At 35.4% G+C, this 13,308-nt stretch overlaps 1 protein-coding gene across 1 annotated transcript in view; it reads left to right on the top strand.

Annotated features, from left to right (window-relative positions):
- IGSF11 (immunoglobulin superfamily member 11) overlaps positions 1-13,308 on the top strand; it is a 212,474-nt gene that overhangs the window by 19,121 nt on the left and 180,045 nt on the right. The gene's annotated exons all lie outside the window — the stretch shown is intronic.

Below are 13,308 nucleotides of genomic sequence, written 5' to 3' on the forward strand. Positions count from 1 at the left end.
ACCATTTTGATTGTGATGTCACAATGGAAGCTCTGTCCTTTCCTACTTGTAATGGGTTGCACACTTTGCTCTCCTTACTGAAGGTGACTATACTCACAGAATTCTTGTTAGGACTAAATTGGGAGTGGGGTGAGCCTAGTATATTTTCTTTATAGAAGAATAACAATTACCGTAATAATTACATTTCAGAGGATGATTTATATTTTAGCACTTTTAAAAGCTCCATTATAGAAACAAGTATATATGTGTGTTTGTGTATGTGCATGCAGTTCTATAGCCCATATAAAACCATTTTGAAATGTAACTGTTTAATCTTAAAATACATTTAAAGGCAGGTAACTTATGATTTGTGAATATGAATTGCTAATATTGCATATTGCATAAATTCTATGATATGCTTGAGTTGTTAGGAGTTCTTTATTTTCTGAGCATGAACTATCTTCTTTGAAGGCTGTTTGTAGATGCAGGGCATTTTCCATTGGTCTGGATCTGGTCTGAGCAGGAACATTTAAAATGCAGCATTTGAATCCAGATTGAGCTGTACTGCTTGCACTGTTTATGATGAATGTGTACTTATACCCTCTTATGTATCACATTCAGAGCCGAGCTATGCTATTATTGTCACATATTGTCCAAAGAATTTTTATAGTTCAAAATTAAATACAGAATTCACCACATTCACAGCAAGGCACAATTTGGCTTTTGATCATATGTAGATATTTACTCCCTTATTAGTTTAATTTTTATCTTCCCTTTTACCAGAGTTCAAGGTAGTGAGTTTAGCTCCAACTTTTCCCACTTCACGGCAACAATCTTAAACTGTCCCAAATTTATCCATTGTCCTTCTGTGGCTGGAGATTGATGTGAACCTGGTTCTTCTTGATTGTAGTTCAGCAAATTCTCATGTCTTCTGCTCAGGGGTGGGTTCTACTTACCTTTACTACTGGTTCGCAATGGGAGCGTGCGTGCATGCTTCTGCACATGCACAGATCATCCATGATGATGTCTGGGCAGGTGGGCGGAGCCTTCCGCCGCTATTACTACCGGTTTGCAAGAATTGGACTGAACCAGGAACAACCCACCACTGCTTCTGCTCCATATTTTCTGTCTGATTGCTTCTCCTTCTATTAATTTCAAATATTCTACAAACAGACAAAGAGAAAGAGAAACTAACACAGTTCAAAGCTTTAAAAAAAGTTCTGTAGCTTCATAAAGTCAAGTAGCTGGTTTCTCTGAATCTAGAAGTGCCTGAAACCCCTGACAGATAACTCAGGAACCAATTAGTAGTTAAAGCATTCTTTGTTTATATTTTTAAATATATTTTTGTAAACTAAAAGTAATTTGACCATGGTGGCAGTCTGAGCGGAGAAAAAAGAGAGAAAGCCACTTCTTTCCCTAATCACATCATTTAACTCAGTATCATCATAAGAGCCGTGGTGGAGCAGCGGACTAAAGTGCTGTTAAGTAGCACTTAGCTGCCAGCTGCCTGCAATTACTGCGAGTTCAAATCTCACCAGGCTCAAGGTTGACTCAGCCTTCCATCCTTCCGAGGTAGGTAAAATAAGGACCCGGATTGTGGGGGCAATAAGCTGACTTTGTATGAAAAAAGAACACCGCTTAGGGGGGGCCGAAAGCCCTACTAAGCAGGTATATACAAAAGTATGAAGGCTATTGCTTAATGCATTGTAAGCTGCCCTGAGCCTCTGGAGAAGGGCAGCATATAAATCAAACCAATAAATAAATAAATAAATAAATCTTCTTTATCTCCTATAAATAAGAAGCAAAATTATGGAGATAATGACTATGGAGATTCTCAGTCATCTGGGTCATGGTTATCCCAAAGATGCTTTTTCAAAAGCCAACTGGACTTTCTTTGTTTTGCTTGAAGATGTTTTGCTTCTCATCCAAGAAGCTTCTTCAGAACTGAGGGGTTTGAGCCCCCCCCCTCAGTTTTGAACAGAAAGTTTGTTAAAAGGTAAAGTTTTAAGGAGGATTTCTCTCCCTCTCCCCCTCCCTGTCCCTGTCCCTCCCTGTGCTACCTAATGCGGACAATTAGTGTATTTTTGTCCCAGTTGCTTTTTAACCCTCTTCTCCCTTCAGGCAAAAAAACTTACAGAACCAAATGCCAATTCTACTTTGGTTTCTACTTTGGAAAGCAGATTCTTAAATTTTGAAAAATAATTATTTACATTGGTAGTTTCATTTTCTAAGCATTGTACTATGGTTTGCAATAACCTGTGTGTTTATATTCAAGTGTAACTTGGAGGAAAGCGGCAAAAAGAACTAGAACTAGAAGCAAAGTATTCCTCTATAATTTGCTAGTAGACTGTTTACAGTGTTAAAAATTCTGCTCTGGACTTTGGAATGTTGGGCAAATACTTACAGGAGAGTTAGAGGCAGAATATGTATAAATATATTAATATATTAGTGCAATTTATTGCAGTTGCAGACAAAAAGCTTGAGAAAGTCCAGGTTATGATTTTCAATTAATATTAATTTTATTCGATCTTTCTTCTTGGGAATTTATTTTATGAAAGTTAATAAATTTTCTCCTTTTAGAAATGGCCCCCTAAAAATTCTAAATTCTTAGAAATTATTTTTGATTATAAAAATAAGTGAGGAAGTACTGATGGAGAAGCTCATTAAATCTGAATAGAAGAATTTGAATAAAGCTTGCATTGTAACTTTATTTCTCTGTATCACTAGAGTGGCAGCATTTTCCCAAATATTGGCAGGTTTCCACAGGAGAAACATCTGTGATTCTCTAGTTTCTATACCAGTTACTAAATCAGAGTTGCTTCAGATTATACCAATCTATTCTGGTCCATGTCAGTTTTGGATATTTCTCTATTCTCTTTTGTTTCCATGTTTTCTATATCAGTCTACTGTTTTAAAAATCAAATATGCAGTTACGTACATTAACATATATTTTCCACAAAAATATATGCGGTACGTATTTTGTTGTAATACATAACCTTATAGGCACTTCGGTAATTAAAAATAAAATAAATCACTACATTGGAGAAATGTGAAATTCAATAGGTCTGCAGTTTAATACGGGAAGTATAAATTAGATAGGTTTGCTTTTAAACCAAACAAAATACCAATGTAACGACTACAGATATGATCTGGAAATATTATAAAGTATGTGAGCGCTTCTGCTTTGAATTTTCAAAACTGAGATAATTTATCCATGAAAGAAATTGTCCATCAAAGATGGACAATACATGTGGCCCAAGGACAGATATTGCCAGTATTCTGATTTTTTCTGCTGCTTGTTTGCAGTAAATCAGTCTCCCATATGGACTTTCGAGATGCTTTCAGAATATGAGCTGCTTGTTCATCTAGTGACAAAAAACAAACTTGATTTGCCGTTAATTGCATGAATTCCGTTAATGTGCACAATTAAAATAACAAGATGAACACAGGAGATAAAGAGAATTTAGTCTTTTCTCCTTTTTCTTTTTTGTCATAGGTAAAAGCCAAGGTTACCTTTTTGGCCAGTAGGATGAGTCCCACAAAACCTCACAGAGAACTTTATTGAACAAATTATTATTATTTGGATTATTTTTGTCCTTTTCACTCTTAATAAGAAAGGACTGATATCATTTTTTTGCTATTTATATTTATCGTTTTTCAAATAATGAATATAATTATTTTAATTTTACTAGGAATTATTTTAGGTTCTTTTAAATTAGGAATTAAGAGAAGTTATACTTTATAGATTTTAAGTTTATTTTTATTCATACTTGTTAATTGTATAGTTTTGAGTCTTTACACGTGTGTTTTAGTATAAATGTTACAATGTTATAGAACTTAGATTCATTCATGTATAGTTTTTAGTTTTATAGATCTTAGCTTTATGTCATTTTATGCCAGTTTATTAATTTAGAATGCTATGTTGTGTTATTAACTGCTGCTAATATTGTAGCCTGCTTCCACTGTAATAGAAACACCCAATATACCTTATCCAACCTAACCTAACCTAACCTCACCTCACCTCACCTCACCTCACTTAACTTCACCTCACCTCACTTCATCTTACGTCACCTATTATATTGGTCAAGGGGATGAGGTGAGGAGAAAGTGATCATAAATAAAACTCAGGAACTAGGAATTTTGATTTTGCTGGGGTTTTAAAGCCAGGAAGGAGAATTAGAGCTGAGATGCAAAAGCAATGGAAAAAGGGAAACATATCAAATCCAGATAGAATTCCAACCCAAACATTAAGTCTTATATAGTTTGTCAAATCTAAGAGGGCCAATGGCATGTCTGAAGCATAAAATCAGTGTAGAATAGATGGAGAACCACAGAGCCCCAGAGTTCTGGAAATGATTACTAGAAGTTTTCAAAAGATAATGATTAAAATTTTGATTTTTGAACTAGCGACACCATGCAATGCTGGTATTCACAGTAGTGGGAATTTTTATGTACCATAATCCATCTTCTGGCCTAACACTTTGCTGTAGTTATAAATGTTTTAAACATGGATTGTATAAGTTGAAAGTGAACTGTATTGTGATTTTCATCATATTTTTTATTTTAATGGAATAATTATTTCAAACTTTTCATCTAAGATGAAAATGTCAACAAAGGCTGGTCTAGAATTGGACAAAATATTAAAGCCCTGAAAGGTTCCCTGGTTTGCAATTTTGTTAGATTACAGCAAGGAGCATGTGTAAAAACATGGGTTCATTGTGCCTTAAGTGCTCTAAGATAAGGCAGTCTAAAATGTTTTAAATAAAAATCTATAAAAATCTCTGGTGAAAATATAATCAAGGTACATATTTTGAATTATATATGATGCTCTGATGGAACACCCTAGAGCAGGCATTCTATATTCTAATTGAGGATCATGCATGAATGAAAAGAATATGGCATGACACTCCCAAAATGAAAGAATTAAAGGGAGCGGGGGGGGGGGGGGAGATTGGCCTCATGATAATACTTCCATAAAAAGAATGTTGTTTGGGTTGATCAAAAGTTTTCCTCATGAACAGAAGCCTAATTGGTTTTGTTGTTGTTGTTGTTGTTGTTGAAATATATTGGGCAAGATCCTGATAATAAAATTGCTACATTCACACTGTCTCTTCCTATTGCTGTATAAAACTTATTGGCATGATTCCTCCCATCAACAATTGTCTTGTAGGCAGCAACATTGGATTCCCTGTATCAAGGAGAAGCAGTCAGTGTGAGTTTAAGAATGGATTCTTCTAGTGCCAGTTTCTTTTTAGAAAGAACAATTTGCTGGTTCTCAGAGGGCAGCTGGCAATAAAATGCAAAACAATCTTTCAAAAATATCTTGAGAAAACAGGAGCTGGAATCATGTGAATTAAGAACAGACAATGGGAACACAATCAAGAGTAGAATGTTGTTACGGATCTAAATATTTTTGTATTGTATTTTTAAAAAAACATTGTCCCTCTTTTAACCCTGCAATAAAATAGGCATGATACAAGCGAAAGAGGAATGCAGGAACTGGAGACAAGGAAGTCCATTCAGAAATCAATTCTTATATTTACTTAATTTATTTTTTGAGTGTTTCACTTGAAAAAGAATTAGTTTGTTTAAAACACAATGAGAATTAACGTGATATCAATTTTATCAAAAGTTGATTTTAATATCAAAGTTAATAATATATAATAAATATGTGTGTGTGTGCTGAGCCATAAAAAGCTTGCCTGGGAAAATCCTAATCTCTAAAATCTTTTATTATAACCAATAGAACTTGATTTCTAAGCTATTATTCCTTTATACATTTAGTACACAGAGAACATTTTGCACACACAGAGACACACAGTGTACTGAGAGTAAAATATTTTTCAGTAGAAAGTACTAAGAAACAATTTAGGCAATTTTCTGTCATATTACCACCACACTCACTTTAAGTAATAATGCTGTTAAAATGTGCAAAAATGTGTGGATTGTGTTCTAGAGTGAATTTAGTTTAGAGTAGGTGGTTCTTTTAATAGCAGTGTGTCCAGTTGAGAATGCTAGATCCACCTAATTAAGTTGTACTTTTAAAATACTACAGGGAAGTAGCTTAATAGTTTGAAACATACTAAGAAGTAGAAATTATAAGGTTGGAGAATGACACTATATATTATGAAAATGCTGTTTGTTGTAATTGTGGAGTAATCATTTAGCTATTGTGGTAATAGTTCTGAACAGAATTACTCTAGAAAAGCTATTGCTAATCTACACAATCCGCACTTAAAATTTCCTCAATCATGGCAGTTAGCACTACACCCTCCACTGGTACCAGGATGTTCCTAATTAACATATGTTTACTGGCTGAAATCTCATTGCTAAATCTTGTGAGATTGTAGTGATTTCACCAAAGATTTAATGACGTCTCTCAGTAAAATACCAGCATTTGAGACCACTTAAACAATGTAAAATCTTACAAGTCTTCTGTAAATTTTATATTTCAATCATGAAATCTTGAGGGAGAATGAAATCTATTTTGAAATTTATCTTTATTGTTGTTCTTGTTGTCAACGCAACTTTCTATAAGATACCTGAGTCTACTAACATTAATGAAAATAAAGCAAAAAGTTTTAAACTATAATAAAAAAATAATCTCTCTAAATAGTCATCTAAAAGTGAACTAACAACAACAGAGTTGGAAGGGACCTTGGAGGTCTTCTAGTCCCACCCCTTGCTCAAATATATAGAGCAGAAATGAAAGCAATCTTAAAAAGTTTCTCTCCTGCTGAACTTAATGTCAGAACAGATTTATACTGAGCTAGGTGGTTCCTTAGCTAGTTGCCAAGTCATTTAAAGCTTTACATTACATTGTAAGATGTGTATTAAAAAGGAGGAGGAGCAACAGAAACAGCATCAGAAATCAGTGAAGTAACATGTTGTCAGTATTGTACATAAGCTAGCAACTTATTACTATAGTTTGCACTACTTAAGGATCCAGATTCCTGGGATCCAGGGTAGGGCTTGTCAACTGACTTGATATTCATGCCAAGACATCATTTCATGTGTTGAGGACTTGGACCTGAAAGTCTACCAATTCTAGACTTAGCGTTTTGTCTTTAGCTATCGTCACATCTTGCTATTATTACAAATTAAATGGGCCGATTCTGATTATTTTTATGGAAAAGGTGGAAAAAGTTCTCTATGCTCTCCAGCGTTTGCATTTTAATAAGCCTAACTCATGTCCTTCCTTTTTCCACACTCTTGCAGTTTGCTGTTCATTTATATAAGCTAAAATTCAATCAGCGGAGTTTTCACTATATCATCATGCTTGGAGAAGCTTTACTTGAGATTTTTATGGCTTCCATTCAGCTATTAAAAACACAGGAACCCTGCCAGAAAAATAATGTCTACCAGTGCAGTTCTATAATTGCTTACTCAAACAGAAGTCCTATTAGGTTCAGCAGAATTTACTCCCAGGCCATCCAGGAGTCTTATGCCTTTCACATAGGGATGCTTAGTTTCTTTTGGCTAAAGGCATCACTTGGCCCTGAGTGGCATGCCAGGAGCCATGTTCCCAAAGGTGGTGAATGCAACCCAAATGAAAAGTAAATTCCAATTCTTCTCATTTCCATTTTAGCTTAATACTGGCAGATAAAGTATTAAAAACTGAAAGTAATTAATACAAATTTAAAAATTTTCCTTTTCTGTCCCACTAAAAATGTGGCCCCTGGAACTCTGACCTTGTGCCTCTGCTTTGACTGTCGGATGGCAAGTTGATTTTCCAGCGTATACGTTAGACTGTATTGCTAAACGTTAGAAGCCGTGATAAAGGTACAATTGTGCAGTTACACTGCATCTTTTTGTACATTTTTAGCGTAGGCCATTTCAGAAGCACATGTAGACTGAAACAAATAAAATAATGCTTTTTCCCTTTTATTTTATGTAATATCAGTATTTGTCTTCTTTCAGTCACAAATACTTGAGAGAAAAAGGTACCTGGGTTATGAAAAATATACATGTAGAACAGACAACTGCTATCCTGTTGAATAAAGAAATGTACAGAGAGAGTGGGTTATATTCTTTCAGACAGAAGCCATGTGGCTATTAATGCCAAGAAACAAAAATAGACCAGTAGGTGTCTGAAATAACCTTAGGATTAATGGGTCTTGTTTGTTTTGATTTACATGATAGATTGCAATAATCTGAGACTTGGAAAGTGACCTACTGAGATTAGACTCAGAACAACCTCAGAGACAGTTTCTCACATTTTACTGCTAAAAACTATTCCAAGAAGCCTGAGAGAATATTTAAAGGGAAATTCTTATAAATCTTTAGAATGTAGTTGGAATTTAAAGACATCTGGGGAAAAAATGATGACAAGACAGCTTTGCTGAGCTTGGACCCAATGACTATAATGGAATGAAGAGCTGGTGAATGGACTGACTCTAATTCCTCTCCAGACAAGGAATGGACTGGAATCGCCCACAAGAAGTACCCCAAATGCTACTTCTCATGAGGAGACTGAAAAATAGTGGTCTCCTGCAAGTTTATAGCGCTGGGATGGGGGATGAGGGATCATCATCTTTGCCCAAATCTCAGTTTGGTGCCTTTAAAAAGGACACAGGAATCACATATGTCCTCTGTTAATAATCTTTGGAAATTGCTTGTTAACTGCTTTTTGGATATTAATGGCAAGTTTTATTACACTGGGTGAGTTTCCTTCAGTCCTTAGCAAAAGAACTTTTATACAAGTTTAAGGACTTAAGTTTATTTATGTTTAAATAAACAGCAGAAAGATGATTAGACAGTTGATTTTGGAAAGTCTAAAATGGACTGTTGATATAGAGTAACAGATCCAGCCGATGGCCATTCTTCTGTAGTGTGCCACTACAATATATAGTTAGCATGTATGTATGTATGTATGTATGTGCGTATGTATGTATGTATGTGCGTGTGTGTCAAACAAATTTAATAAATACAATAATGATAATGATTGGCATGAGTTCCTCAAGGTATCATCAGATTCAACTAGTTCCCCAAAGCATCATCACGATTTGAAACTATAGCTAAGCCTATGTACAATCCACATGACTCTGCAATAGTTCTAATAGATATCTCTACTATCGTTTGCACTTTGCTGTATTGACTGCAGTTTGATGGATGATGTTTTGCTCTGCTTGAGATAGCAACACACTGGGGACCCAATGCAATGGTACAGAAAATAATTCCTACACTCAGAAAAGGCAATTACAAAATGGGCTGAAGTGGTAAGTGGTAAGCAGAGCCAGTCACAAAACACCCAGAAATAAAACTATGGTGCTTTCCCCCAATAAATACTGTAAATATAAATTCCCTGATAGTTTTTCCTTATTTATTAGATTTACAGACGATTGGATTTCTAAGATGCCTGGCAGCTAATCGCTAATAAATCATATATTACAAATAATTTAAAGCATCAATTGTAAAAATATAAAAATATCTTGGAATAACAAAAATCAAACACAAAGATGGCGAGAAGACATTAATTTCCAAATGGTCTCTGTCTTCAGATTAGAAAAAAATCATAGAGGGGAATAATTTCACTATTGGGGGATGCTATTCCACAGAATTAGACCCATAATTTAAAGAGGGAAAAATGCCTGGACCCAGCCCCATCTTATGAAATAGCAGTTTCACCAGTACTTTCTCTTGAGAGGGATGTCAGATGAATCAAATCTGGTTGAGGGAGGTGTTCCTGCAAGGACCTAGTCACCCAAGCCATAAGGAGTTTTATGCTATACTTGATCTTAGCCAAAAGGCTGAGAAATGATAAAGAGTTTTACAGATTAAAACCAGGTTTGAACTGCACCCAGAAATCTCTTCCATTTTACAATGGGGAATGCTTTCTGTCCCACTGCATGGCTTAACGCTAGTAATAAAACACTTATGAGAAGCTATTTAGCAAAGTCATAAAATTAAATGTCTTATGAACACAAGACAAGAGCTGTATTCAGAGCCAAAAAACCCAAATCAAGTTAATCAAACTAAAGGATTATGTGGCCAAATACATAGTTCAGTTCAAGGAAAGAAAACTCAAGAGATTAGGTTTATGACAAGATTGGGGAATTAACAAGGCTGAGAAGTTAGTTCTCTGCAGCCTTGTCAAATTGAATGGGAACTGCTTATATTTTATTGTATGCTGCAAGCAACCCTGGTGGAAAATGTGATTTTGAAGAATGACATGCAGAAATGATCATTTATAAGCTCTACCATGGCAGCACAATTGAAGTGATCTATGAGCTTGTGGGGCATCTCTCATTCTACAAAGTCATACTCAACATGCTAAGCCAGAAGCAAACCACAATAAAAGTTAGTGTGTTATGTGAATTGGGCTAGTATAGTCAATGTTGAACGACTACATAAGAAAAACCTGGCTGAGCTGCTGCCTCCTAATATTTTTATATGGGTTTTGCTCTGATGATTGGAAATTCAGAGGTTATAGCCATAACACATCTAGATGGTGGCAAGTAGAGGAAAGCTAAGAGGAGGCATATTTCTATGTTTTCTAAGCTTTCCTCTTAGACTAAATAATAATTGAATTTAATGAAGTGGAGCCAATCACTGAGAGTGAAAACATTGTAGAATTGTAGTAAGTTTTTTTGGATCTGAAATCTCAGAAAAGGTTTTTAGTAAATATGACCCATCATTTATTATTTTTAAATCTACATTGAAATTGGCACCCCAATCTATTTTTCTTTTCTTGTATGAAGGTTGGAATGACAATGCATTTTATAAATTGCCACCAGATGGCAATATTGATGTGCTTGAAGCTCTCATGTGTTCTTTGGCATCTCTTTTTTACTTCAGCTTGCAGGAAGTTGTTGTGAGAAAAGATCCCCTTGCTATTGTTGGTGAAATGGAAACCTGCACTTTAAGCAATACGCCATGATTGAATTTTTGTTGCGGTTGAATTTTTGCTTCAATTAAAGCTTCTCCAATTGAAATTCACTGATAAATGCAATTTGTTTATAGCGACGGCTGGGTTGATGTGAGACCTACACATTGCAGAACCAAAAAAATATAAATAGGAAAAAACTAACTTGTAAAATCAAGAACAAAAGGGATGACCTATGAAAGGAATCAATGAGTTTCACATGAGAAAAGTTAATGAATTTATTAAGAACAATGGCAAATCACTCTTGAGAGAAACTGCTGTCAAGCTTGGCATTTCACAAAAATGTGTGGATCATATTTGTTCACGTTTTTCAAAATCGGCATATCTTTGTGAAAGATGGTTTCCTCAACTGTTGTGTCCTATGGGAATTAAGGCGAGGAATTTCTTCACAGCATTGTGAGAGTTTACAAAACTCAAGGCTCATCTTTATGACCCAGAAACAAATAATTCATGGAATATCAACACAAAACTTCACTTGTGGGAAAATAATTGAAACCTAAACTTCGGCAGGAAACTCATGAATACAGGTTTTTGAGACACAGATTGTATTATTCGCATGGATTTCCTGGAAAATTGGTGCTACTATCAACTCAGGGCACTACATGCAACATCCAAAATTTAGAAACAATTAAGAAGCACTTGGAAACATAGGGAAAAAAATGTTGCTGTCACATGACAATGATAGACCTCAACTCAGCCATCAAGAAATCATTGCAAAGTTGGATTTTACAGTCTTACTTTCTCTGTCATTCAATCCAGACTTTGGACCAGGCAACTTCCTTATGCAGCTTCCACTATATATAACTGCTGTATGTAAATAGGGAGCAAACCTCAAGCTCACTTGCACTGATGTCTGTAAGCAAACAGTCAAGGTCAGAAAGCACCAGGGACTTTACAATTTAACTCTGAGCTACAGATATTTCCTTTTATTGGAACTCCCATCGTTTCCCTGATTGAAGCAATATCTCTGTGGACCTTTGCCTGAAGAGGTAGAAAGGATTGTCAGGACCTGGCTGAAGAGACAAAATTTTGTGATACCCTCTTCCTGTTTTATTTATTAAAGTGTCCTCCTTTAAACCAAAGTCACAGAGGTTGGAGAGACTATTTTTATACAATTCTTGTATATCTGAATATTTGTTTGCATATTGAATGCCTATTTGTATCGATCTTGCAAAGTTTCAGATAGGAAGAATATAGGAGTGAGAGTACTGGAATATCCGCACAAAACAAGTCATTTGTGGCACTAGAGTTGTCTTCATTTTTTCTTCTACAATAGCAGTGTTTCTTCAAGCATGACTTTGCGGCATCTCCCTCCACAGACACATTGTGCCTCATTCTTGTTCCATTTCTTTGCCAAGTCCTTGTGCTTTCAGTCTAAGTCTGAGCATCCTTCACATTCAGTCCATCTGTGGTGTGACTTGAGTATGCTAACATAAAGAGAAGAGTGCATTTCTTATGCCAAGCTAGTTCCACCTGCTGGCTCTCAAATGACTGAATCCTGCCATGAGCAAGATATTTCTAGCAGGACTGTCATTATTGCTTGCAGTATCAAAGGGTGCACGCATAAATCCACTGCTTATGCTCTAGCTTTTACTTTATGACTTTTGCAACTATAAGGGGAAAGGATAGAGTAGGATGACTATATTCAGCCTAGTAGTATTATCTAAGATGCTGTACAACAAAGAAGGCTGTAACATTCTGAATATTTCCATGCAATTTCATAGAAATTTAATATAAATCTGTTCTTATTCTGACCAAGGACAAACAACAAACTCACCTGTCCTCTGGGAAACAGGATAAATTTGTTTCCACAGTCTGAAGACCTAAAATATTGCTCTTATTCTGCCTAGTCCATGCAAACAAAAGAAAAAAGAATTGATCTTCATATCCAAACAATAGAAATCTCATAGCTTTAGATATTGATGTTATATCTAAGGGCTAGCAAAGCCTCTGACATTGATTTGTCAGCTATCCTGTGGGCGAAAAGAGAGAAATGTTTCTAAGAAATCTAACTAACTTCAGCCATATTCTATGAAGAGTCAAGGCCTTCAGAAATTAGAAGGAGAGAAATGGAGAAATGGAAGGTGAATGGTTTTTGTTATTACTATATCGCAAATAAAAAATGTTAAACTTACTAAGCCTACCACCATATTTCCAAGGCTGCTTAGGTCGTCCCCAATTGCTGTATAATAAAAAGTGATATGTTAAATGTCACAATTAAAATTGCAACTGACTTGACCTAAAAATTACATCATCTGTATTCTCTTGTTCTGTGATGGAATCTCCAGCTACAGTGGAAGATGATTGGGAAGCGACAGAGATCTTACCTCCCTCAGAATCTCTGAAATCATTATCTGACCATTCCCAAGAAAATGCAGTCAGTTTGGAGAGTTTCTTGTAAATAGGCATGCAGCAATAAAGACATAAACGGTGGTGCAGTGCTT

The sequence above is a fragment of the Pantherophis guttatus genome, chromosome 5 (genome assembly GCF_059756535.1).
Source record: "Pantherophis guttatus breed Tessera chromosome 5, ASM5975653v1, whole genome shotgun sequence".
Classification (NCBI taxonomy): Eukaryota; Metazoa; Chordata; class Lepidosauria; order Squamata; family Colubridae; genus Pantherophis; species Pantherophis guttatus.